The sequence below is a fragment of the Hesperophylax consimilis genome, chromosome 9, assembly GCF_061612785.1.
Source record: "Hesperophylax consimilis isolate HC1 chromosome 9, BYU_Hcon_1.0, whole genome shotgun sequence".
Lineage (NCBI taxonomy): Eukaryota > Metazoa > Arthropoda > Insecta > Trichoptera > Limnephilidae > Hesperophylax > Hesperophylax consimilis.
Window position 1 is genome coordinate 31,481,976 of NC_142844.1, and position 27,468 is coordinate 31,509,443.

Consider the following 27,468-nt stretch of genomic DNA (forward strand, 5'->3'; position numbering starts at 1 on the left):
TGTTACAAGGTGCAAGATGATGGTAGGAGGTATTTCTACTTACATCGTGCGATGGGTGAGAACAGGCCCATAATGGCTTTACATACTGTTCATTGTAGCGTGCAATTGGGTTGCAAACACTTGGTTAAATGGTGAGACAAAGGTTGGGTGTTTATATTATGCAACGATGATCGAACAAAGTCCTGTTGATTTACGTTGTGATATAATTATTTGCGTTCGAAGATCAGGATAACCGTAAGGTTTTACTAACCTGTCCCGTAGGGTTGAAACGTGAGGTACGAGACATACGTGACGTAACAGTAGAGAAAAGAAATCGAGATCTCGTCATACAATAAAAGACCTTAATGGGTTTTACATACTTTTAGTTGAAGCGAGTCCAGTTATGGTATGTGGTTTTATAGGACCGACATTTGGTTTTCTTTTATAAATACAATTTCCCAAAATGGATGTGTCAAAATCCGATTTTTGGTAAATGTGAGCTTGGGTAGGACGCCATCAATTTTTGAAAGGAAAAAATTGAAAAAAATGAAAAAAATTATATACATACAAAGAAGACAATTATGTGATTAATTGCTACTTGGTTCTTGCCTTTGAGACCACTATAGGGTTTTACATACTCAAGGTAACGTTGAATTGGACAAGAAAGAATTAATGGCTGTACTTGACAGGTTTTCTTTTTTTTTTAAAAAAGGGTCGGTATTTAACACTTTGGAATTTACAAAATCCGAACTCTTTTGGATGGCACTCTTATGAGTGATTACCAATCGTTATTTTACAAGGAACAAAAACAAAAGTGGGGTGGTTCTTTCTAACACGACGAAGGGAACAAAATGAAACGAAAATGGGGTGACATGACATAAACATTGCATAGTGTAGAAGTTGAGAAGCAAAAGCGGGTTCGCGACTTCCCGGCGATTGTAACTCGAAAACGTGTCTCTATTCTAAAATGATCAGTTTCAGAACAGGTGAGAAAATAAAAACGTAAAAAGGGAGAAAACGATTGTCGTGAGGGAAAGAACGTTATTACAGGAATAATATTTCATGGTCATAATATGTTAATATACATTTATTTACAAAGGTAGGTTAAACTCGTTTTTGACGAATAGGTTAACATGTAGTTGACACTTTACACGCCTAATTATGGTAAGACTTCATAAGCTTACAATAGTTTGTGATAATACACAATGGGTTAGTTTAAAGTTGCTGGGGTGGTGGGGCAGTTTCAACTGTCTCCTCACTTCCAGACTTTACAATGTCCTTAATATGGTAATTACCAGTATGTTTGCCAGAGGAGTCGGACAGGTAGTAAACTAAGTCCGATATTTTTCTTACAACCTTGGCTTTGACAAAACGGGGTGCCAGCTTGGCAGAGAAGTACAGGGCTCCTTGAGAGAGGGTGTTATTCCTTCTCCAGACAACATCGCCTACATTAAAAGTGATGTGTTTCCTACGTAGGTTATATCTGTCCGCACTTTTTTGGTGGGCCAGCAATAGGGCATCAGTAACTTCACTATAAATGGCAGTAAGTTCTTCCAAACGATGAGCGTAATCAACGGCAGGATTGCTTGTGGAGGTGGTTGACGTGGGGAAATTCGTGTTCCAGTGCAATGAACCATGTACCACCTGTTCCATACCGTGTTTTAAAAAGAAGGGGGTGTAACCAGTGGGTAGGTTAACAGTGTTATTCATGGCAGCTTGAATTTTATCTAAATTCTTACACCAATTACGTTGGTCTTTGTTAACCAAAATGGCCAGAGCTGTGTTAATAGTCTGGTTATACCTTTCGACAGTGTTATTTTGGGGAGTGTATAAGGTATTATAATAAATATCTTTAATCCCGTATTTAGCAAGGAAATCTTTAAATTCTTGTGCTATAAACTGTTTTCCGTTGTCAACTATTACGGTTTTGGGAGTTCCGTAGGGTATGAAAATGTGTTTTTCCACAAGTTTGACAATGGCGGCGGCGTTGGCTCTTTTTAAGGGGAAGATCCAACAAAATTTGGTAAAGATATCCACAATTCTGAGTATATGCATGTGTCCAGAATAACTCCTGGGAAAAGGTCCGACGAGGTCCATAGATAACGATTGGAGGGGTCTATCAGCACGTTTGGGTTTTCCCATTAGGCCGGCAGGGGGTGCCGTACTATGTTTGTAAGCTTTACATGTTTCACATTTGGAGATGTAGTTGCGAACTTGCTTGAAAAGACCAGGCCAGTAATACTTCAAGGAAATCTTTTTATACGTCTTGAAGGTTCCTGGGTGTATAGAGTCGGGGGCACTATGATTGTTGATGATTACTTGTTTTCTCTTTTCGAGGGGCACAACGAGTTTCCAAGAGTAATCTTCAAGGATGGACAGTGGGGCCTTACAATTGCGATATAGTTGTCCTTCTTTTATAATAAAATTGGGAAACTTTTGTTGATTGTTTTTGCATCCTTCATAGATTTTGAGATACCATTCATCTTTTGTGGATGGGGTAGAGGCAATTGTATCGATGTTTAATGTGGCAAGTTCAATTCTTGACAGGGCATCTGGGACAATATTGTCCGCACCTTTACGGTGGATGACATCGAAAGTGTATTGGGACAAACGAGAAGCCCAGCGAGCGAGTCTGCCGGAGGGATTACTTAGAGAGATCAACCATTTCAAACTACTATGGTCTGTGACTACAGTAAATTTGCTACCGTCTATGTAACCGCAAAAATGGTGAACAGAATCCAATACTGCCAGTAACTCTTTTTCGGTGATTCCGTAATTTTTCTCGTGTTTATTCAAGGTGCGGGAAAAATAGGCTACCGGGTGTTCGCCATCGGGGAATTCCTGAGTTAGGACTCCACCGATCTCTACGTTAGAAGCATCCGTGTGGAGGGTAAAAGGTAGTTCAAAATTAGGACAATTCAGGACAGGGGCTGTTTGAAGAGCATTTTTTAAAGTCGTAAAAGCTTCTTCGGCTTCAGTAGACCAACGAAAGTTGCTGATACCTTTACGGATACCAGTAATTTTGTTTAATGGGGCCGAAATAGTGGAAAAGTCTTTAATGAATCTCCTATAGTAACCTGTAAGTCCAAGGAAACCTTTGACTTCCTTCGCGTTTTTGGGTCGGGGGAAATTTGCCATTGCTTCCACCTTAGTAGGATCTGTTCTCAGACCTTTTTCGTCGACAATGAATCCCAAATAACGCAGGCGAGACTTACAAAATTCAGACTTCTTTAAATTGATGGTTAAACCAGCAAACTTAAGTTGTTGAAAAACTTTTTCCAGCATTAACAGGTGTTTTTCGAAGGTGTCACTAACGATGATGAGATCATCAAGGTAGCAGAATAGGTTGTTGTCAACTTCAGGGCCGAATAGTTTGTCCATCAGCCTCTGTAGTTCGGCGGGGCTATTTTTTAGACCAAAAGGTAGCCTTTTAAAGTGGAACATTCCCCTACCAGGTACAACAAAAGCAGTTTTTTCGCAGGATTCCGCATCTAAAGGTATTTGCCAGAAAGCTTTGCTTAGATCAATGGAAGAAATGAATTTGGCATTGCGTAATTTGTCTAAAGTTGCGTGAACGAAAGGCAGTGGGTACGCGTCGGCTTCAGTACAAGAGTTCAATCGTCTACTGTCGAGGCAAAAGCGTGCAGAGCCGTCTTTTTTTGAAACCAAAAGGGTTGGGTTGGTCCAAGCACTTCTGCTGGGAACTACTACTCCCATTTTCAACATTTCATCAAGTTCATTTTCTAAAAGTTTCAATTTTTGGGGGGCTAAATTGTAGTAGCGTTGCTTGATTGGTGGGCCGTTGGTTTTGATGTGGTGTTTTACCAAATTAGTTAAACCCAGTCCGCATTTTTCGAAAGATATTGATTCAAATTTGTTGATCATTTCCTTTAATTGGAGAGCCTGGTCAGTGCTTAGGTTTTCGTGAGGAATTATAGTGCGAATCTCACCAACTTGAGCGACCGGAGGTTTTTGGCCAAGAGTATTAAATACTTGTGGAGCAACGTTAAAAGCCTTCCAGAAGTCAACGCCAAGGATGAAATTCTGGGATATAGAGGGTACTATTAGAAAGTTAATTGTAACTGTGTTATTGTTACATTTAATTGGTAATTGCAGAGTACCGATGACTGTCTGGGGAGCATTGTCCGCAGTTGTCACGAGTGTAGGTTTGGAAAAAACTTTAAAACCGTTGTTAACAAAAGGCAGGTGGGCATTGTTGCCAAGGCAACTAACAGATGCACCACTATCTAGTAGTCCAGAGAAGGGGACATTGTTAACGGAGAAAAGGGCATAAGGTCTTCCATCTTTAGCTTGTTTGCAACAAACCGAAGAAACATTTAAGGTCTGGTTAAAATATTTAATGTGTGATAACCAATCAGTCCATTCCTTAGACCTTGGTACAGAATGAATACCTGAGAGGTTATTATTTAGTTTTTTGGTTTTCTTGCGTGAAAATTCGGTGGGGGTTTAGAGAAATCCACTTGAGGTTTAACAAAGTGAGGGTCTTGCAACCTTTCCATGTTATTTCTTGATTTTTTGAAAATTTCACGCAGTTCGTCGCGTGGAGGAGAACGATCCCTGGAGCGAAGTCTCTTTAAGGTTCTGGGTTCTTTAGCTTCCAGAAATTTGGCCTGCTTGAAACAAGTGGTAGCTAGGTGACCTATTTTTTTGCAAAAGGAGCAAACTTTTTTGTTGTCAAATTCTGGTTTTAATCCAGAAGGACGGCTTGGTACAGTGATATTGTCCGTGGTGGTTTTGTTGTTTTTCCTGTCTTGGTGGGATTCCAAAATGAGGCAAACTTCGTTTAAATGGGCCAACGACACAATTTTCTGTGAGGTGATAATGTTTTCATATTTTTGTAGGAGGCCATCAGTTATAACTGGTAATAATTCGGCTTCCGAGACAGGGTGAGAAAGTTTGATGTTGATGGACTCGGCCCTTTCTATGAATGTTGCCACCGTTTCGTTTACTAATTGTTTAATGGATAGTAACGATAATTTAATTCTGTGTTGGGTCTCTGATTTGCCGAAGCTAGTGATCAGGGCTGATCTGAGTTTATTCCAGTCCTTGCATTTTGATTTTTGTATTCGGTGCCACGGGATTAATTCTGGAGATATTAGTTCTATAAAGTTTTTCTGCAGTATGTCAAATGGAACATTTTTAATTGAGGCCGTTTCTTCGATTCGGTCAATGAAATCCAGTACATCAGAAACACCGTTATATTTGATCTTCCAAGGAGTGAGATCGTATATTTTTTCTTGTGCCGTGATGGGTGCATTGTCTTGTTTTACTGTAACATGTGTCCTGGTTTCTTTGTTAGAAACGGGGATTTCCAAAGCTGGGGTATTGGGTGCCTTGTCTTCACTTGCAACGGATAGGTTTATTTTCCTGATGAATTTCTTGTTGAATAACAAAGCGTAAGCTTTCAATGCTGACTTTGATTTGTTTAGTGGTGATATTCCTCTGTCTTTTAAGACGGCTTGTAGGTGCATTTTGGATAAGTTGTGTACATTGGGAATGACACCCATGTCCAAAGATGTAGCCATTTGATTGGAATTCATTGTTAAAAAATGGTTTAAAAAAGGAAAAAAAAAAACTCCGAAATTTTTCTAAGTCTTTTTGAAGAAAATTTGGCCAGGGGGACACTTTAGGATTTGCATTATTTAATTTTGTGGGCACTATTCGCACTTATATTCACTGCACTCGAGGAAAGGCACGAAAAAGGCACAAAAAACAGCACTTTAGAAGCGAAAGAACACTTTTGATGGAAAGATTTTATATTTGCTTCATTTACTGGCACTAAATCGTGAGATTGAACACACGTTCTTATTATTGCGTCGAGAAAGCACTTCTTTGCAAAAAAACACTGCACTTCTGAAGTTAATTTGAAACAATTCACTTAAAATCACTTTTATAACAGTCAAATGCTGAAAAAAAAAGACAAGAAAATGGACAAACACCGTACCTATATAATTAATCGGGATAAAGAATTATTTGTGTTTTACAGGTTGTAGCTGATATACTTTTAGAAATCAGCTTCGATGGGCCGTTGGGTGTATTGTGCTTTTTTTTAAAAAAATCACTTCCGGTGTAAAAATTGGCTTCACAGTTCTAAATCCTGACTGTTATTATTACGGTGCAATTTATGCCGAAATTAAAACAGTGGGTTTGTTTTGTTTAAACAAAGAACACAGAATCTATGTTATTGAAGAAACATTATGTTCAAACTTTCGTTATCACAGCGTTTTGGCGGGAATTTCGTGCGTCTCTTTTATTCGTTCGAGAGGATTCCTACCGTTATTTTTTCGCGGCAAAATGCGCTTGACAACAAACAAAAGTTCTCGCGGCGAAAATGCGCTTGGCAACAAAATTGCATAGTACATGTTTTCAAATTGGGGGCAATCGTAAAGGCAATTTTGTGCAGTCGGGAAGGATATGTTTGGACATTACATGGGTGAATGACAATAGAATACAGGTTGTTACATCCTAACTAGAATTATCATCAAAGGGTTTCCCTAATCTCTCTCTGGGAAATAATTAACAGCTCTCTCTAGACCGACAGGCAGCGTGGACGAATTTAGGTTATTAGCGGACACATTCAAGGGTAATAGGAAATGTAAGAGACTCACAGCATGGTGTTGTCGGGGTATCCTGTTGATTGCAGGACTGTGCGCCGTGTTTCAATCAAACGGTGCCAGCCTGTCGATGTTCAAAGCGCGACATTGTCGTACATTTGGCTTCTCGACCGAGCGGTGCGAATTGGAACGCGGGCGCCGAAACGAACACACGTCCAGCTAGGTCAGAGGTCGGCGCGTAAGAAGGCGGAACGAGGAGCTCGGTCGCCGGGGGTGGGGGGAACTGTAGCGGATCTTTTGCGCGTTACGTTTGACCCAGCAACTGGCCTGATAATTCCCGCTACTCAAGTTGGCAACTGTAGGATCTTTGCGCCTAAAATCTGTTATATGACAAGCGATAGATTAGATTCAGGAAAAGTAGACATTTTACATAATTATCAGGGTAGATAGATATTGGAGTTACACAAGATTACAGAGGGATCGAAACAAGATAAAAGGTTGACGGTCTCATGTGTATTTCAGAGGGTAAACAATCGAAATTCGAACATGATTTTTGTTTATGTTAAGGTGATAAGCCATTAGAAAAGCGATTAACTTTAACGTGGAGCTTATGAGGTATTTAGATAAGGCAAAAGAGATTAAAATTAAAAGGTTTGAAATTAAATAAAATTTACGACTATAGTACATAAATTCAAGACGTAAACAGGTGTCCAGACATATAATTTATGTGAAATCTTGTATGACAAAGATATAAGATGGGGCGGAGATTGGGTCAGGCAATAAAAATGACAGATATCCCAGAGTCTAATTAGGTATATCTCCCATAGAAGTGTGGAAAATTATATATTAATTAATAATAGATGAAGTATGAAATTTTCCTGGAGACCACACACATCGGGAAAAGTGGAGAAAAGATAAAAGAAAGGGTAAAGAACGGTGATAAGAAATAATCCAAGTGGAGAAAAGTGATACAATTCAAATTTATCCGTGAAATAAATAAATACGACTTGGAAAATAATTAGTTATAGAGTTATGAGAAATAACAAAAGAATAAAGAAGAAAACTGTGCAGGAAAACGTCGCGAATAAAAGAAAATTCAAAGTAAAAGGGGAAATTCAAATCTGCGACATAAAGAGAGAAAGTACGGGTGGAAATGGAAAAGCTCATATAGGTGACAATAAAATTAAGTAGAATTTAGACAAATCAAAATTCAAAAATGCGTAGTAAAGATTTCAACATGGATTTAAACAATTTTCGCACGAGATGCATAAAATTGAGATCTATATATATGTTATTGAGGATGGACCTATCGCGGATTGAGAAAAAAAAGGAACGCAAAATCATGAGATTTTAACTACATTTTGTATGAACGGAGGACAAAGGAAGCTTGGGCGAAAAACGCAGACTTACCCAATTCGGACCCTATCGATTTAGAGTCGTGAGATAAAAACTAACTACCGCCCAGAGCTGGACGACAGAAGATCTTATGGAAGCACAATGGATATTAATGGCAGGGATGTTCGGATTTGCGAGTTGGTAAAAGATAGAATCGATCATCAGAGGAAATTCAGATACGTCTTTTGGAATCTGAGAAGGGTATAAAATGGCGGTGCAGACCAGTTTTCAGGCAGTCAGTCGAGGGTTTTGAAAACGGAGTTTACGTCGCAGTACTACGTCCATTGGTAAAATTCTAGTGAAATAATCTAAGTGTTAAATTTTGAACAAGTCTAAGTGTTAAATTTTGAACAAGTCTAAGTATTAAATTTTGAACAAGTCCCTGGACTTAGAAAGTTTTGTGAAAAGTTAGAAATTTTAAATTCAGTTTAAATTCCTTTGAAAATCCCATCAGTGAAGTTTTGTTGAGTCAGTTTAATTGGGTTAAACAGTGAAAATAAATATAATTTAAACTCAGTGCTTAAAAAGTGTTAAGTGAAGTGCAAAAAGTGATTACTGAATTAAAAAATTAAATCAAAATTTAAAAATAATTATTTCATTCAAAGTGAAAATTAAAATTCGATTGAGAGTTTTGTCGTTCATCTAGAGTGGATGTGCTCGTGAATTGAAATTTAAAAATAGATTATAATTTAACATCAATTTGAAAAAAAAAAAGTAATAATAGTAATAAACATTTACATCTTAGTTTAAAATAAACACAATTTAAACAGTTCGAAAAAGAAATAACAACAAATGCTCAAACCTTTGTTCTAAAAGTAAAAGTTCGAAAAAAATTTAATTTATTAAGAATCGAGTTAATTAAAAGGTTGCGCAATTCGGAAAAATTTTCTTATAAATTTATATAAAAAGAAATTTAGAATCAATAAATTGATCAATTAAAATCCATCGTGCGTATAGCGACAGTGTTAAAAGTGTTTGTCGTTTTAACCGGAATTTTACCATCAACCTACCACTTCGAAAAAGAGAATTTGAAACAGCTATCATTCAAAAGCCTAAACTAGAAAGGTGTTATTAAATCAACGGGTTTTCTGGATTAGGATTTCGTTCGGAAGAAAAATTAAATATCAGCTAATTTATATGAATCAAGCAAGAAATAAAATATTAAATAGGAATAAATAGTCGAAAAGATTTATTTTGAAATTAGTTGGAAAATTCAGTTAATTAGGTAGGATTTTCTTCGGCAAGATTTGTTGTGTGGCACCCAACCGGAAAAATTTTGTAGAGGGTGAGTTTTCCTTTTATAAATGATTTTCAGGCCCAAGGAGTGAGGAGGCACAGCTGATCAATGGTATATCATTTAAATTATTAAAACAACAAAACAAAGAATTACACATTAAAATATGTATATTGTGTTTTTGTGTATATATATATAAATATAAAATAATATATTGTATATAAAGAATATATATATGAGTAATGTAATTATATATGTATTTTATTTATTAATCGAAGCATCGAAATGGTAGCGATTTTTAATACCTACCCGAGGACATATCTATATTATTGAAAAAGAAAATATGTATTTATCAATATTCCAGACTATGTAGAATCATATATTTTATATTTATTTATTAATATAAGTACTCTTATTTAACATATTTTGACAATCGAGATATGTGTACTTAAATATATATTTATATTTATTCTTCATTTAACCTAGTAAATTTACTAAATTCGGAAAATGAAAAATAGTTTAACTTCAATAAAGAAAAAAAAATATATATATTTTAATTCATATTGCACAGTAACAGTAAAGAGACACAAGTGACTTTGTGATATGATGCACTTTTACTGAGATAATACAGACGGAGGCCTCTAGCGTCAGAGTCGGGAAATAAGTAATTACAACCGAATGGATGGGTGAATAAAGCTTTACAGGGTCGAAGGCAGATGTCTCTGTGAGGTAGAGAGGTGGACCAATCGTAGGCCTCGATTTAATCCTCCACCAATCAAGAGGGTCCAAGAGATGCGAGGCGGTAAGTGGGCGTGGATTACCAAAACAGACAAAGGAGTGGACTTTGTACAGGGCGGGGCTATCTTGATTTATTTAAAAAAAAACGGAAACCTTGTTAGTGTAGTGATACGATGACGTCATGGGGTTGGAATGCAAGGGTGCGGCGAACGGGATCGTGAACCATCGACAGACGAGGGGGGACGTGTTTCATGCAAGGGGAGAAACATAACGCGGTCGGACTGAGGACTGAGAGAAATTGGTAGAATCCTACGTTAAGACATACCGGAAGTGGAAATCGATGGGGGAGAGGGCGGTTACACGCGTCACTTAAAAGAAAACAACAGAAATAGGGGAAAAACGGACAAATTACGTAAGAAAAGTGAAAAAAAAGCAAACATTGAACTCCTATCGTAAGCATGACGCGGGACTGCAAAGAAACAGCGTTGAGGTTACAGGAGAATGATGGCGCGAAGGTAGTTGCGAAAGGGATACCAAGAAGAAAAAAAAGGTTGGCGGCTTCAGACACTTGAAAGCGCTGATTTTGGAAAAAAATACAAACATGGTTTTGGGCCATCAAGGCACGGATCACGATCCAACGAGGTAATAAAGTTAACCCGCGTCTTATGGAGACGAAAACACATTAAAATTAATGTATAAACAATTAGTGGGGAAATTATGAGAGAGTACATTCGGGTTTGTTTTGACAGGAGATTAAGGCCTCTGATCGATGCGAAATGAAGTAGGAGATAAAGACAGAAGATGGGCGTATAGAGGTACCAACCGAGGCGACGCCCAAAATTACAGGGAGGGGTCGCGAAAATCCAGTAATAATTCTTGGAAAAAAAACTGACCGAAAGAATAGACAGGATATCAAACCGATGCGATCTAGAACGGGGAACAAAAACATAAACGACGATGTAAGCTGGGACGTCTTAACTAAAAACAAGTATCGATGGGAGCCTTAAATAGAAATAATCGGAAAAAAAAATGGAATAGCTATATTAGACCGTTTGTAAGGGAAGAGAACTAAATGTTAGAAGTAGGAGACGATCGTACGCGGGAGATTTAACATACACTGAGAGGGGGAAACGGACGTGTACACCGTTTGAATTGTCGGAAGGAATTGGTTTGGAAGGTAGAGGGGGAAACGGACGTGTACACCGTTTAAATTGTCGAAGGCAAAGGGAAGAAGATTAAAACTAAGTTCGTGAAAGCGTTAAGGACAAAGCGTATCACACCATAAACGACGGCCATTAAATAAATTGTGCGGACACGGTAGCATTTAAAAATAAAAGGCCGGAATTCACACTACAAAAAGACAGCTCGCACTAGAGCGTTATATAGAAAACGCCGTATGGGAATACGGGACCGCTCCCCAGTCCACGCCTGATCTTTCTGTCACATGAGACGAATGCCAGGGTGCTAACTTTCTTGAAATGATCAGAATGGCCTAATTAGCATGATGCGACTATGGACTAGATAGAAAAGAACATACGAGTCGATAAAGGTTAGAATAGCATGTATTTGACGTGATTAATGAGGAAACGGGACTATAAAAGGGCTGAATTTAGAAAAAACGGGAAGTCTTTTCGTGAATTTTTGAGAGAGTTGGAACTCGCCGGGGACCGTTCAAACACGTCGCGCTGATTGGTATTTATTTGTGGACTTAGGAAAATTCCATAGCCAAAGACATACAGTTAGATTCAGTGTTTGGAAAAATAATTAATATCGGACCTTAGAGGATTTTAGAATTTCAAAGAAATAGTTAAACACAGTATTTGGCGTAATAATAAATTAAGGTTGAAAATTTTAATTAGTTTAAATTCAGTGAAAAGAGTAAGGGATTGGAAACGACACTACGGTGTCGCGTTATAAACCGAGTTGTTAATACGAAGTGTTGGGAGAGGGGAAACGGCTATAATTCGAGATTAACGCGATCTTTCGTTGCGAGAAATTTAAGCTAGGAAAAAATGATAACAACAATAATTAAAGATAAAATAATTAATATCGGATCCAGAGAATTTCGGACTTCGGAGAATTATTCAGATTCAGTGTTCACGTCAACTCACGAATTCAATCAAAAATGATAGAAATAATAATAATACTTTTAATACTGGTATGAAAAGGGAAAATTAAATCGCGTACTCCACTAACGTGCGATAAATAATAACCATACCTCGTTTTAACAAATAGTAAGGACAAAAAAAAAATACGGAGATTAGAGAACTCAATTCAAGGAGATAATCAGGGTGCGCGGTTAAGCTAGGCATTTACAATCTTATAGAGGAATTATTGATAGGTGGACGGAGACAAAAGAACAGGTTGTTTTGCCGTCGATTATCCCGGTGGATTAGAGGAGGGGGGGGGCTCAGGTAAGTGATTTGCACAATTATAATATATTTGCAGGCCAAGGATGGAGGCTACTATTCCTGCAGTTATTTGGAAAACGCCAGTAGGGACCGTAATTATGTCACGTTTTATCAAATGACACATGTATGCGTATATATGAATAAATGCATGAGTTGATAAAAATAAATATCATTTATTCCAAGACAACACAATTATTAATTATTACATGGATTAGGACCGAAATCGGAATCGGTCATTATAGTTCATTGTAGGTAAAGTACCTATTTATCGTGGGGACAATTCAAATAAGTGGGTCAACCGAACCGACTTTTTGTAACACGATAATACAAAGGAGGAAAAAAAAAATTCATTTCAAACCGGCTTTAAAATGGATAGGGCATTGACTCGAGTTGTGCTGAAAAACAGGTTGATTTATTAGGGTCTGAAGGGGCAGACGGCCTTGAAGATTAACTGAGACATTAGAAACAGCTGAGTCTGGAATGCGGAGTTGGTTTCGAAAAAAAAAAAAATACGGCGGCTGAATGAATGGCTACTTGGGTAATAAAGGCTTACTTCGAGGATACGTACATAACTAAAGTCATTCAACGGGAGGATCAAAAAATCAGCTAGTGTCTGAGAATAATTGAGGTAATTTTGAGAAGCAATTGAAAGTCTACGAACATAGCTAAATTCATTTAACGGGTGGAGCCAAAAATCAGCTAGTGTCTGAGAATAATTGAAGTAATTTTGAGCAGCAATCGAGGGTCTACGAACATAGCTAAATTCATTTAACGGGAGTATCCCAAAATCAGACAGTGCCTGAGGGATAATCGAAGTAAATTTTGAGTTGCGATTGGAAGTCTACGAACATAGCTAAATTCACTTAACGGGAGGATCCCAAGATCAGGTGGTGCCTGAGGGAAAATTTGAATAAACAGGGCGGCAGAAAGGAGAAGGGGGAGCCTGGGGACGTGGCCAAAGGTCAAAACGGAGTTGGTGATCTCTATAAATAAAATCATCGAACAAAAAAATCGTAATATATTATGTGTATCGTAATTATTCACGTGTATATTAGCATGTATATATCAGGCGAACTGGTTGGAATTCACAACTCCTTCTCGGCGATGCTTGGTCTGGGATGTACTGTATAAATAGTACATTGCAGATTATAAAACAAAACAAAGTAAATTTATATATATTTCTTCATATGTACTGTCTGCAGGGGAGATGTATGTAGTCTAGTAACTATCGGGATGATACACTACGGCTACATACACGTCCTCTCAGAGGATGGGGACCAGCCTAGGAAACTGCTTTCCACAAAAACCGCAAGTATATTTTTGCATATAGAACGAAACCGGTTCGTTCTAAGTAGACGTAATTCTCGGAGGAGTTGGGATCTGGAAGCGTGAGGACTCTGTTGAGACCTGGACGTAGTATGTGACGGCCACAGGAATGGTCGACTAGAACACGGTGACTGAGGCACCAACTAGGAGATTGGGTCGGATGATCATGCAAAACCCAGATCGATACGGATCATTTTCACGTCTTGCAGGAGGTAGGAGCCAGATCTTGCTAAGCAAAGTAATATTCCGAGTTCGTCATATATGCAACAACTGAATCGTACTAACACGCTTGAAATTAGTCTCATGTTTACCCCATCTAGTAGGAGAGGACGGCAAGCCAGAGGGCCCCGGAGAGCAAATTATGATTGCAATGTACTAACAAATTATGTTTGGCTTCCGTTTTGTGTATTAAGGTTTTATGACAGGTCGGGAGGACGGCTTAGGTGAACTTCTAAGGAGATTAGATTAAGGGAGGTAGACAGTATGGAGAAAACGGGGTTTTAGGTATATTGATCCAACTTCGATTCGTTAACTTTGAAATTAACAACTCTGACTTCATCCCTGTCCTAAAGAGAACTAGGGGTTACCAAACAAAGTAATTAAAACCCGATACCATAAAGCAAAAAAATCACACAACGTTTGGTGGGATTTAATTACAACTAAATACGAGGGAGTTACGTTGAAGGTCGTAACCGGCGTATTAATTAACTAGGTACATTTGTCTTTATATAAATGTATATATATTACTTGAGAACCATGAGTAGCCTTCGTAGCTACCGAAGGGAGAAAGAGTTCTAAGGATATTTTAATGCCAGTGGCCTAAGGTCACTTAGGTATTACAAAAAAAATTAAATTCAAAGGGTGAAAGGAAGAAACATCTCAACTTCTAAGGAATTTTAAAATAAACAAATCTCACATTTAGGTTAGTGTGTCAGGAGATGGTTACATTATTTGTTTACAAATAAAAAACATACGGGGAACTGGGTCAACTGCATAGTTTGGAAACGACCTTGGCCGCAATTAGATAATCATCAGGATGTCATTGTGCAATGTGGAGCGATTTGGGTCATTCACAAATGCCTATTGTTCACAAACGACAATTGGAAACCACGGGTTAGCAAGATTTATATCGAAAAATTACATGAAACATTTAAATATCATTGATTAGATAGTCGCATAGATTTTTATTAGTTATCTGAAACAGCTGGAAGCTGCGTACTTACAAATACTTATCATTCACAATCGACAATTGAAAAATCACGGGTTAGTAAGATTTATATCGAATAATTATACGAAACATTTGAATATTATTGATTGGGTGCTCATACAGAACCCCATCAGTTGCCTGAGACATTTGAGAGTCGAGTACTCTCTAATGTGGCAACCAACTACTTGAAACAATTGGAAAATCACGGGATAGGATGAACAAAATTAATGTTGAAACCTGGAGGTAAAATTTAAAACAAATACAGTTCATCAGATAGGAGGCAGTGGTCGCTCCTACAACAAGACCATTAACCAAACCAAATAGAGATGACGATTCTCTTAAATAAAAACGTCAAAACCAAACAAAAAGCCTGGAGTTCGATAGCTCTCCAAAACAAACTATCAATAAGACCTTATTCTACTAGTATTTACTAGTATCACCCTATTAGTACGTATTTATTCGGTTACCAAACCTAGGACTTCGCAGAGTTCTTGGCACGAGATCCGAGCTTGGGATGCGAGACAAATAGTCTTGTATTGCAAGTTATAAACCTTTCCCAAACTGTATGTATACATATATTTATTCGTATGCACTGTTTACTGGAGAATGCGGACCTGCATATAGCTTGCATTTTAGGTCTTCTGGACTATTCTCGCATTTTCTCTTAAACGTGGAATGAGGATTCACGACCCGTAAGTCCACATCAACCGTGAGTATATGATTGTATATAGGACGAAACCGGTTCGCCCTAAGTAAATTGTAGTCCAAGGAGGGGTCGGAATTTGGGGGTATCGAGACCCGAGGGGAAACTTGAAGGCAGTGCATGATGACGTGGAAGGTTTATTGGGACGCGGTGACTTAGGCACCAATCAATGAACCGTGTCAAAAGATTGTGCGAATTTCTCGTTGACCCACGATCATCTCGTTTACTTGCAGGAGGAAGGAGCCAAATTATGCCAGCAAATGGGCTATTCCGAGTTCGTCAAATATGCAATTAACTAATTACATTAACCTATTAAATCAATCTTTACATGTACCTTATAGCAGCAGAATCATAAAGGAGTGGCGCCAAACAGACACAAGAGTTTACCAAACCAAATTTACTAACAATTAACCATTTGAGTTTATATTAAATTACCTGTCCAAATAAACTTGTAAAATATCTATTACTTGCGATTAACTACGACCTTGTTAGGGTGCAGGGAATCAGAATAGTTACAATAGGAACGTTAGCTCATTCAGAGAATTCATTTAAGTCTAGGTTTGCAATGGAAAGATCAATTCAACTTTGAAACTCAACGCCTCGATCAGAACCAAGAGGTTTACCACAAAATGAAAGTAATTAAAATCCTATATCATAAATCAAAAAATTACACAACGTTTGATGGAATTTAATTACAATATAAATACGGAAATATTTGCGTTCAAGTTCGTAAATAACGTATTAATTAGTTAAGTACATATGTCTATAAAAATATATAGTACAAGAGAGCTTTAGGTAGCTTTCTGTAGATATCAAAGAAAAGGGTCCAATTTTCATGGAGGCTTATGTGTTGTAGGGGAAGAATTTTCCATCCCTGCGAACACATATGCAAAGCCTTAGAAAAAAAATTAAATATCGGTCATAGCCAAGAGAGAAGAAAATTTTATATTGTTTTAAACAAATAAAAGAATGGCGAAGAGGCGAAAATATCACATACTTTATAAGACTAGAGGCCGCCTATAGGTTGGAAAAATTTTGGGGGCAGCAAGCGCGCAAAATTTACGGAATCAGAAGAAAAAAAAATAATGAGAGGAAAGCGAAAAAATAGTAAATAAGCTTAAAACTACAAAGCCGTAGTTTGAAAAAACACAAGGAATTTGAGATTTTTGTCGATATTCGAGAGCTGGCTGAAGAAATCAATGTTGAGCCAATTTTTTAGCCAAACAAGAGGAAAAGTAAATTGTTAGCTTACAAATCAGATGATAAACCAATCACTGACCCTAAAGAGAAGTAAATTACTATTTTGCAACATTGGACATAACTCTAGCAATTATTAGTACTGTAAAATAACGGTTCATAATGATGAATGAAATTGCAAGATTATTTGGTTTTCTTTGTAAAATAAGTGATAAATTATTCCAATTTGAAAGGCGGGTTTAGGTACCGCCGCCCCAAAAACGTTTATTTGATAACCAACATTTCTGCCAAGGGCACCGCAAGTGGTTCGCTACGTGGTGCCCGGGTTCCTCGGGTGAGGTGTATTAAGGATGCGTGTACCCACCAGCTGAATGGCATACCAGATCGGGATATCAGGATTGACTGGTTTGGGAAGACCCTTTGAACTCTCCAACTGGTCTCTCGACTCATCGCCTTGCACTGCAGTGGGAGGGATATATTCATACATCCATCAGTCTTGGACATACTGATCCCTAAATACCTACCCAACCTTCATACCTTTTACCTTCCAGAACATCCTCTCCATCTTTCCCTTGTAAAAGACCCACCACACAAGATGACATAGGCCCCGAGATAAATTATTTTACTCAGGGCCTCCCGTGTGGGTTTAATGTAAAAAAAGACCTGAAGATGAGAACTTCAAGAGGACTCAAGGATTTTGTGTCAATTTTAAAACAGCTCCTAACCTGGCATACCCCTGGAAAACCGTCACATTTTAAAGGACAACAAATACTCTATTCACCAAAATAAGTTTCGACTCCCTAAACACTTAATAGAACTTTTATTTGAGTAACAAAAGCGTCATATTAAGATAACATTTATACGATAGAGGTGCTAAAGAAAATGATAATAAGTAAAATAACAAAGCTTTTACTTTAAATGAAAACCTTACTTGTACATACGAGTAATATAATAAATAATTTATAATCTAATATCATTGGTTAAAGATTGATAATACCATTATACACTCGGCGTCACAAAAATCGCACCTATTACAGAATGATATGAGACAATAAAACGAAAAGAGATTGTTAAACGTACAGGGTTTTCCAATAAGAGGTGTTATTTTGAATAGCCCGCTATTTCGGTAGATATTACTTTTGAAGCTGTCATTTTTTGACATTTGACAAGTAGAAACTACGTCATTAATAAAAATGGAATAATACACCCTTCAACAACTTGAGTGAATCAAATGCAAATCATCTTGAGTGATGAGGCCCATTTCCACCTCGGTGGCTTTGTCAACAAGCAAAATTGTCGCATCTGGGGCTCGGAAAACCCAAGAGTTATTGTTGAAAAGCCTCTTTATCTTCAACGTGTGACTGTTTGGTGCGGTTTATGGTCCGGTGGAGTCATTGGAACTTACTTTTTCGAAAATGATGCTGGAGCAACAGTTGCGGAGAATGGATTGCGCTATCGAGAGATGATAAATGATTTTTTATGGCCGAAATTGAATGGTATTGATCTGGACAACGTTTACTTTCAACAAGACGGCGCTACGTGCCACACAAGAAACAGAACCATTGATTTTTTACGATTGAATATCAAAAAGACACCTCTTATTGGAAAACCCTGTACTTTCAATTGATATCAATATTGTTCGGGTTAAATGTATTAACTAAGGAAACTTATTTTCTAAGATTTACGATTTTTATTTAAAATGTTTCAAAAGTGATTCAGGATCTATTCAATATCTTTTTATAAATAACGCGCGACGAAATAATCATATTTTTACGTATGAATTACAGGTCTTTAGTATTATAGTAATAAGGCAGCGTCTTTTGTCTGCAAGGTGTCAGTATCTACGTAATTATGTTGTCACCTGAAGGCTTGATTGAATAATTTATGAGTATTATTAATAATAACTTATAAGTGTCTGGTTATAATTTTAGAGGTGTGTTCACTTGAGACACGAAGGTACACTAGAAATGTCGTCCATGTAGATTTGATTTTTGCCGAGAATTAATTAAATCGTTCGCCATTTAAATGTTGGGTTAGCAAGAAAAAAAATCTATTAACCTCTTGTGTGCCAAATTATCCAGCAAAGTTTCAAAAAGCTATTTCATTCTGAATACGGGGTTGTCCGAAAAGATGTTACCTCTTACATTGGACTGACTTATATTTTAATATCATAATAACACACACAAGTCCGAATAATTACTATTACGTTAGTTATTATATTTTCTTTTATTAAAGAAAAAAGTACACATAAGTAATAAGGTTTACAGTTTACAATGACAATATTTAATAGAAGAGTACTATTTATTAAGAGTACCAGAGAAGCATTTCCTTGTGGTTTGAAGAGGAGTGTACATTATATTATTGTAGATATTACATTATGTATTTTACGCAGAATCAAGAGAAGTAGGAAAAGAAATATATATATACTCCTATATTGTAAGTAAAATGTACTACTAGTAGCTATAATATTTACATACATATAAATAACATGATGTAATTAGTTTCTGGAATGAAGACCATTATTATTATTATTATTTTTATTATTATTTATACTATATTTGGAGAAGAAGTTGCTTTTTAAGTAGAATATTTATTATTCATTTTTTTGATAATTTATCTTAAAAATATTTTTTCAAAGTGCTCAAAGCTTGGCTTGTGTCGTTTATGATTCTAATTTCCTCGGGGTGTTGATTGAAAAATGTTCTTCCTTGGTATGTATAGTAATTTTGTGCAAAGGAAGTATTTAATTTTGGACATGGAAAAATGTATCTAAGTCGAGTACGGCTTACAGTTAAAAATTGGTACTTTTCTTTTTCTTTTGTGATATTTAATTTGTGAATTTTAATGTACAGATCTTTAAAAGGAGGTACTTGAAATTCTTCGAATAAGCGGTCAGTTGGGTAGTCCGAAGGTTTTCTTAAAATGATTTAAATAATTATTCTCTGCACGACGTCTATTGGGAGGAGGTTAGTTTTATATGCGGATCTAGGAAATAATATTGTAATACCATAATTATGATAATAAAAGAGTAATATCATAATAATAATATTAAATAGTTAAAAATAAACAAAAAAATACAAACTTAAAAGTTTGTATTTTTTTAAATTATGTAATATCATATGCTCATATCTAGTGGTAATCTGAGCGGTAACATATTTTGGGACAACGCAGTTTAATAACTAGCTATTGTGAAAATTTTATTTAATGCATTTATTAAGTTATGATATGATAGAACGGTATGATTTACAAAAACATCATTTTGAAAAAAAAAATTCTACGAAAATTAGACCCGCTGGCGCACCGTGATTATTTAGTGCGACCCAAAGAGTTAAATCGATTGTACATCATATTTTGTTTTTGTCGGCAGTGTTAAAATTTCAAACTTTTGTTTTGTTTTATGTGCTACTGCTTCCACTTTGTAACTTGCCGCAAATACGGTATATATTATTTATTTAATTCATAATTCGTGAAATTTAGATGTTCCTAATTACACAATAATTAGTATGTAACAGAATACTATATATGTACAACTACATATAAAGATAATCCAGAAGTTTCAATTGTTTCTATTATATACATACTTACCTATAGCATAATGGTATTCTATTTTTCTGATAATTAGTGTAACTCGCTCACCAAGCACAAGAACCAGTTTCTTCATTGGTGAGATTTCGAACATAAATATATTTTGTAACCATATGTACTTATATAACATCCTGTACCCACTTTATGTATTAAAAAAAAAATCAAATAATATTATTTTCCCACGTCGGGATGTGAACCCGCGACCTCCGGATTGCTAGTCAAGAGCTTTGCCCCTCCACCACGAATGCCGTAATGCAGTTCGGTTAGGTTAGTTTAGGGTTGACTTTATTTGCTGATCAATATTATTCTTCTTGTTGACCTCTCAAGTGGCTGCTCAAATGAGACAGAAAACATTTTAGAGCTGACCAAAACCTCAATATTACGTTGACCATGTAGAATATAGAAGAAAACTAGAAGTTAATTCCATACAAATTTGAACGGAAACAAACGTGCCTCTGACTTAGTAACTTTTGGTTCTAGACCTTATAAATATAAGTATCTAATATTCTTAATATCTAAAATTATATATTTTCTTTTTTCTACTCTGTTTTTAAATTCTGATTTTCCTCTTATTTTATTATTATTATTTTTACTATAATATATATATATATATATTATAGTAAAACAGCCAAGGAGATTTGGCGGGCTTTTTTGTGGAAATTTCTTATCAACTTCTGACCGTGCTAGGGAATATATATATATATATATATATATAGGTTTATGATACGGCACTTTGTACATCTTAGCGTCTGCAAATAACCGGAACTATTGGATCATTTCGACTTACTTGATCATTGAGCACTTACTTGATCATCGACAAATTGAGATTTAAATGCCATTTTAATCGTCTCGGCGAGACGAGATCAGTGGCATTTTCAACTCAATTTGATGTGACAAGTGCGATTTTCGTGAGCATTAGATATGCTCCTATATGCGATTTTATCTCAGATATTCAACCTGACTTTGTTAATTATTTCTATCGTATGTTAAACTAACTTCATTGATCTCAAAAAGCGACGTTGCCATCGTTATTTGTGTCAAACGCAGGTGTACAAATAATTTTCTAAAGTAATTAAATGTTTTAACAATTGTATGCAAAAATAGCCTCTAAAGTAATATTATTTAGAGCTTATTATCGTACGACATTGCGTATTGGTCTAAACAATATTCGAAAGGAACTATAAGGCTCAAGAATTGTATGCAAAATTAACCTCTAAAGTTATATTATTTAGAGCCCATTATCGAATGATGTTGTTTGCTAGCACAAGGCTGGTTTGTTTGTATTGGTCCATTTGAAGCTAGCTTCAGGTTAGTTTTCTGAAACACTTAATGACTTGTAACTGGCTAACAGATAATATTAAATATTACCGTTATTCAATGTTCGTATATCACGAATCAGTTGACAGGTTGATTTGTTTTTGCGTTTTATTAGCTTTATTACGAAGGAGATTTAATAAAATCTTTCAGCTTTGCGAAATGGATTTTAAATACGGTAAGCTATTACATATTTCTAAATAGGTAATAACCTAAATTGTAAAATATAGAATTAATATAATAAATATAATATTAACAATTTTAATCTATGCTTATCAAATGAGTACAGAATAATTACCGTATTTTATTATATAGGTCATGATTTTTTTCTTTCTTTTTTGAGAACCCAAGCAGTAAAATTATTTTGAATAATAGATATATATTATGTATTAACAAAATTCAAAAAAGCTAACCTAACAACTTGTGGTAAAAATGTCAAATCAAACTAAAGCCATATTCCTATACTAAAATATGCATTTAAAAGCATGTTTTGTTTTCAAACAGTTGTTTCTTAAAATAATTAAGTTAAAACGAAGTTTTACACGTCGGATAATCACCCATTAATTTGTTCATATTCAAATTAAACAAATTCCTTTGTGGAAATAAAATTTGCAAAAACAGAAAACTGCAGGTACATATATGTATGTTTCAATGTGTTTGTTCTTGATATTTTATAGATGTTCCAAGAACCAGTGATTTACGTACATCAATAAACAGTACTGACGACATGATCTCGTCTTCACCCTTTTCGCTAATTTCCAAAGGACAAAGTTTAATCATCAGCAATATGCAGAGCATACTGGGCGAAGAAATTAACCATGAAACTTCCTCAGATTCAGGTAATATTCACTGATAATAATCTGAAATATTACAGAGCTACCTTAGCTTATAGTAAATTGTTATAGGTAATATCAGAAATGCTGCTAATTAAATATTCCGTTGCAAATGCTTAATTAGTCTGTTGTTTTGTCATTATATTAGGTTAGGTTTCATATTTGTGCACATGACTTACTTACTACATTGAGATATTATTATTGGATAAATATATAATATATTATGCTTTATTTTAGAAACCAAAACTGAAGTAATGTTAGAAAGGAGTCCGCCGACGTCCGAAGATGATGATTCACTATACAAACCGAACAACGTTACTTCTTCGATAGAATCAGGTATCTACAGAAAACATGTTTAATACTCTTGAAACAATCAATACGTAACATATAATTTGATTATTATATGGTCAGAGGTGCGGCCCAGAAAGCCGAAGGTCCGGTGCGAGTCCCAGATGTGACCGTATCTTTTCTGTTTCAGATTTTAGATTGAGTGATGCTAATATTGTCTTCATTTAATTAAATAATTTAATTTAATTATAATTATTTTAAAAGCAATAATTATTCGCCTGAAACACTCATCCACATTGAAAAATCTCCTGATAAAAGATATTTTATTTATTTATTTATTTATTTAAACGCCCATAGGGCTTTTACAGATAATAATGTACATCTTTATTTATTTATATATTTTTTTAATTATACAGATCTTATATCTTATATGATAAATATATGTTATACAAAATAATATAAGAAAATATCCGAGTTAACAAAATATAGGTACAAATAATTGAGATTTACATAACGCCAACGGGACTCGAACCCGTGTCCCCTCGATTTCCGGTCGACAGCTCTGACCACTGAGCTATGGCGGCTTATCGCTTATCCGCGAAATAATTCAATATATACTAGTGTTTCATTCAACAATGACTGCTTTCTTATAATTTGAGGTTTTACTAATTAAGTTTAAAGAAAGCTAAATAATGTATTGTTACTTTTTAGATATGAAAATTTCCAACGCCGATGATGAGCAACATCATTTAGAGAAGCAGGAGGCAATCGAAGTGTCATCGACTACAACTCGAAGCACTATTTCTACTAGTAAATGAGCACGAGTGCATGACCGTAAAAACTCATGTCCATATTGTACTAAACTGGTAACGAACATACCTTCAATTTCAACCTTTGATTTAGCGTTTGACCCTGTGCATTTTGATGTTTTTATTAAAGCCGTACAAATAAATAGTGGTTACGATGAAATTACAGGTTCTGTAAAAAATCCTAGCATGTCTCAACGACTTTGTACAATCTTTTATAGCCGTACAAAGTCGTTGAGACATGCTAGGAATTTTTACAGAACCTGTAATTTCATCGTAACCACTATTTATTTGTACGGCTTTAATAAAAACATCAAAATGCACAGGGTCAAACGCTAAATCAAAGGTTGAAATTGAAGGTTTCTGTTCTTTAATAACTATATACACCTTGGCTAAATCCCTCATCTTCGATGTTATATGTGTATTCAAATGGTGTTCCGTGTGATTACTTAATAATAAAGACCCATATGAACATATTAATGGGTCAGACATTGCTATTTTTGCAATATTTTCATTTTTAAATACATGAAATATTTGAGTTTCTTAGAGATTCTGAAATTTCAGAATTGTCTGGGCATAATAATATAGAAGATGATTTTAGTACTCTAACACGATCATGTGGATTTTTCTCAGGTAACGTACTTTTTGTACATTTTAAAGATAATTACCTCTGTTTCTAAAGGATGAGTTGAATTTGCATTTTCTGGCTGTTCTGAAGGATGAGTTGAATTTGCATTTATTGTAGTGTCTGTAAAAGTTGGTTTTCTAAATATTTCAAAAGTATGTTTATTATTATTCTTTCCAATTGTTAGATCTAAAAAAAATATTTTACCTTTGATCTCATGTTCGACTGTGAAGCAGATTTTATTATTAACAGTGTTGGCCCAATTAATAAAGATATCTAATTGACGGTTGGTGCCTTTCCAACATATTAAGATATCGTCTACATATCTGACATAGTATATTATATATTTAGCTAAGGGAGACTTTAGAATAATATTTTCAATATGATCCATAAATATCTCCGCTAGAAGTGGGCTTAAAGGGGATCCCATGGGAAGTCCGTCCAATTGCTCAAAATATGTATCATTAAAAAGAAAATAATTTGTTTGTATGCAAATTTTATGAGCTGGAATAACTCTTTTCTTATTATTGGGTTGACATTAGATTGTTCTAGGATATTTTCAATTATTTTAAGGCATTCTTTAATGGGGATGTTGTTAAATAAGGATTTTACTAAATAAGGAAAATTAATTAGTTGAAAATGAATGCAATTTTTTTTTTAAGTGTGATTTATTTCTCTATTTTGTTAAACTCTGATAATGTCAGTTTGGTATGACGTTTTCCATATTATTTTAAACTGAAATTATGTAAAAATCATTAATTAATTATTTTTTAAGTATGTTTTATTTCAATCGATTTTGCTATTATATATTTTGTTAATATCTGATAATGTCAGTTTGGTATGACGTTTTCCATATTATTTTAAACTGAAATTATGTTAAAATCATTACTTCATTATTTTTTAAGTATGTTTTGTTTCTCTCGATTTTGCTATTATATATTTTGTTAAACTCTGATAATGGCAGTTTTGTATAACGTATTGTATATTTTTTAAACTGCAATTATGTAAAAATCATTACTTAATTAGTTTTAAAGTTTGTTTTAGTTCTGTTGAATTTCCTAATGAAAGTTTTTAAAAATGTCTGAAAATAAATAAATTAAAATGTGAATTTTTTCAAATTTGTTTTTATTTTACCAAACAATGAATTTGTGCAAAATTTTATTAAAACACAAGACTTGTGCAATATGTGGCTATGGTAGATTATACTACAGCTACTGCCGGGTACATTCCAGAGTGGAAGACGTGACTGGTAACCCCATGGGGAATGGCGACCATTCAGGAAAGTATCTTCTAATCTATTTACAATTTGGTACTGCCACCCCGGGAACCATTTATTGGATAACTACACCTCTGCCATAGGTCACCCCAAGTGGTTTGGTGACTGTGCCCGGGTTCATGGGGTGAGGTTTGCTCGGGTCTTGGCGGTGGATGTGTCCTCCAGCTACGTGGAAGGCCGGAGAGACAGGTTGAGGGAAACCTTTCAGGCAGAACTCTTTGGGAACATCGTCTTGCACCGCAGTGGGAGGGATGGATTCATACGTCCGTCACTCCTGGACCCACAGACCCCACCCACCCACCCCTTATCCTTCCTCTCCTTCCCTTCCTTTAAAATACCCTCCACACAGCATCTTCAAAGATGACATAGGCCTGAGGGAAAATATTTTCCTCAGGGCTTCCTGTGTGGAGCTATTGTTAAACAAACAAAAAAATGGCTCAGTAACATAACTAGTTCGAAGGTCGCGGGTTCGAACCCGGCGTGCGCAAATAAATTTTATTTGATTAATTTGTGTTATTTCACAATTAATTAATTAAAATAATATATAGTATATTTGCGGCACGTTCCAGAGTGGAAGATACTACCAGTATCGCCCTGGTGTAAGACCACCATTCAGAATTGAAACGTTGCTCCAAATGGGTTTAGCCGTGTTTAGTGACTAGATCTGAATAGCCAGGTATTTCCCCACCTTCCTCTTTCCCTTCCCCACTTACCCTCAGCCACACAACATCCCCCAATTGGGGATGCCATATTCTCACTGGCTCTAGACGGGAGCAGTTGGGACTCTTGTGAGGTATTCACTATAAAACAATTCACTATAAAACAGTTCTGAATATTTCAATTAATTGAGGTTAATGAGGGCGTACTGTACAGGGCCCGCAAATACTTGAATAGTACACAACTGCTAACCCTGTACAAATCACAAGGGCGCCCCACGGTTGGATTTGGCAGCCACCTCTGGTGTGAAGCCCGAAAATACCTGAAAAAACCCTCGACTCTGTGCAGAAACGGGCGGTCTGTTTGATAGATTCTCCCATCTTAACAAACGGATTGCAATTTTTAGAGCATATGCTTGTTCTACCGGTATTTCTATGGAAGATGCTCCGAGGAACTAGCATCATTAATCCCTTCAGCACCGGAGCATAGTCGGGAAACACGCCAAATGCATGCCCAACATATGTACACGGTTAACATTAGTCGCATGAGAACGGGTCGTTTCTACGACTCGTTTCGGTGTTCAACGGCTCGGCTCTGGATCAAATTTCCGGCCTCTGTGTTTCCTCCCTCATATGACATGGGTCTCTTCAAGACACATGTTCACTCCTTCCTCTCCTCAAAAAGACCCTCCACACAGCATCTTCAAAGATGACATAGGCCCTGAGGGAAATTATTATCCTCAGGGCCTCTTGTGTGGAGTAAATGTAAAAAAAAAATCAAAGATTTATTCCACTAAAAAATAATAATAATATCTTTATTTAGGAAAGTTTACACATTACAACTATACATACATATTATGGTGTACATTGATTTGTAACTTTTATATTTAAGGTTATAAAATTAACAAAAATGAAGAACTATTAATACAAAATATGTATTAATAGTTATTATTATACACCAGCACAAATATTGTGTACAAAAATCGTTTTCTGAAAATCATATAATAGGTATTTTATAATAAAAGGAAAGAAAACAACTCAAATAAATCAGATTTTATAAAATATACTTCCAATAATACTGTAAACACAATACTAATATTATTGAACTTTGGTATTTTAATTGTAAATCAATCTACATTTTCAAATAATAAATTAATGCTATTAAAAAGATAGAATATCTTATAAAAGCCTGTTCTAAAAAACTAATTTTAAAATAATTAATTCAACTGTAAACGTAATATAAATAAGTTTTGATTGTATAACTTTACTTTTAAATAAACCCGCAATTTTAAATATTCGCGCCAAACGTTCCAATGCATT

General features: G+C 35.6%; 1 long non-coding RNA gene across 1 annotated transcript; it reads left to right on the top strand.

Annotated features, from left to right (window-relative positions):
- The first annotated feature begins 21,292 nt into the window (after positions 1-21,292).
- Positions 21,293-23,719, top strand: LOC149421239 (uncharacterized). The gene is made up of 4 exons (XR_016302614.1): positions 21,293-21,842; positions 22,342-22,503; positions 22,735-22,833; positions 23,497-23,719. It is a non-coding gene; the product is annotated as an uncharacterized LOC149421239 (long non-coding RNA).
- The last annotated feature ends 3,749 nt before the right edge of the window (positions 23,720-27,468 follow it).